A 1964-nucleotide genomic window follows, 5' to 3' on the forward strand; every position below is an offset into this window, starting at 1 on the left:
GAGGTTAATAGCATCTTTAGGGCAAGGGGATGGAATGAGTTTTGTGTTACAGAAAATGTAATGGCTTCTCAGCTTCAAATCTTGTGGCTAACATAAAGATGGATATTTGGGTAATTTACCTTGCCTCCTGGTTAAGGTGCTATATTGCATTATTTCTTATGCTCATTTTTCACTAGATAAGATGGTATGGTTTCATATATAATAGAATCTTATAACATGGATTTCACCCTAGAGTGAAAGGCAGGGGACGGAGGCTGTTTAAATATTAGTAAAATGCTGAAAAGATTCTGTTATAAGGCCTCATATAATATTGGCAGTATTAGAGAGCTTATGGGTTGGGGAAGGAGAAAAATTGGGTAGAAGAGATGGAAATCCCCCTTTGTTAAAAAAAAATTCTGGGTTGGCTTGTTACAGCAATACTGGATTATAGATTTATTTGATGAAGTTTTCCTTTTACTCATGTTATTCTGATGTGGGTCAGATTATGAAATTAATAGCCAGAATAGATAGGTTTTATGAATCGGGGATGTATTTCATTAGGATTTTTTTCAGGAGAGGGGCACCTGGGGCTGAAGCTGAAGAGAAGATGCTTCATATTTATAACTGTTTCAATGTTAGGTTATTGGGGGAACCGTATTTTGTGATTTTGGTTTAGACCTTTCTTGAAAATTTCTTTGGCACCAGATTGAGTCTCTCCCTAACCCCTAATAAACGAAGACTTCACTAGAGTCAAATATATGCAAATTACATTTCCCTTCTCAAGCCAAGGTTAAATAAAAGGGAAAATTATGAAAGATTGCTTATGGCAGCAAGGATTTTCAGTGCCTGAAGATGAATTTCGTTATTTCAAAACCATGGTGAGTCTCCTTGTCAGTGCAAAGCAGGAAAGGAATAAAGTAACGGAGAGAGTGGACCTGGGCATAAACATGTTCCCACACAGCATTTGTACTGAAAGGCTTTGTTGTTGTTCCCTGGACCTTGGCAATTACAGGCATTTTTCCTTTGCTCTGAAAAACGTCTGGCAAACACCGAGAGTAGGTCCCCTCCTTTTCTGTGTTCAAGGCTAGGTTCTGGCCTTGTTGCAGGGAAACACTAATTCCCAACCACGCTCCCTGGGAGCAAATGGTTTGTTTTCTCTTCACTGAATCCAGCCCAGGGTGGGTTCTTAGCAGCTGAGCTTGGCACGGAAAATCTATTTGGAGCAACTCGTCCCCAGGAGGGAAGAAAGCAAGCTGATTGTGCAGAGGAGTTGCAGCCACCATCCAGGTCAGCCACACTCACTGGCCAGTGCAGGCATCCACACACAAAGGCACACACAACAGGCCACGGCAAACAGGAGGCCTGTTTGTGTGTCCACACCCACATGTACCAGGCATACCCAGCTCTACCCATATATGTACTGCGCACCCACACTTGACACATAGTCACAGATACCACAATGACACACAGACACCACACACATATACAACCACATCCACCCCCATATCGTGTACAAATACACACACATACACAACGGCACATACTACACAGGCCACATATACTCTACCCCACCCCACCCCCCACAATCGACATTGGTCATATACACCCATACCACACACTCCTGTATACACTCACCTCATCACACACCATGTAATGTCACATGCATCACGCACAGCACACACATTCCATATATACCATGTACACACTTTAACACATCCAACTACACACACATACCCACCACACATTCTCCGCATAGCAGTCATACACACTCACATACCACACACCCCCCCCACCCATGCAACACATTCCACACACCCGTCCTGTGCACCACAAATGCATCTCTCTCCGAGACACAGGGTTACTTTCCCGCTCAGCAAGGGGGGGCTGCAGTCCCCGCAGGGACTGGGGCGGGCGGCCGCGCTCCGGGCCGGCGGGCAGTGGTTACCGCGGGCGGCGAGGCGCGGGGCTGGGGTCCGGGACGGGTA

The sequence above is a fragment of the Crocuta crocuta genome, unplaced genomic scaffold (genome assembly GCF_008692635.1).
Source record: "Crocuta crocuta isolate KB4526 unplaced genomic scaffold, BGI_CrCroc_1.0 scaffold70, whole genome shotgun sequence".
Lineage (NCBI taxonomy): Eukaryota > Metazoa > Chordata > Mammalia > Carnivora > Hyaenidae > Crocuta > Crocuta crocuta.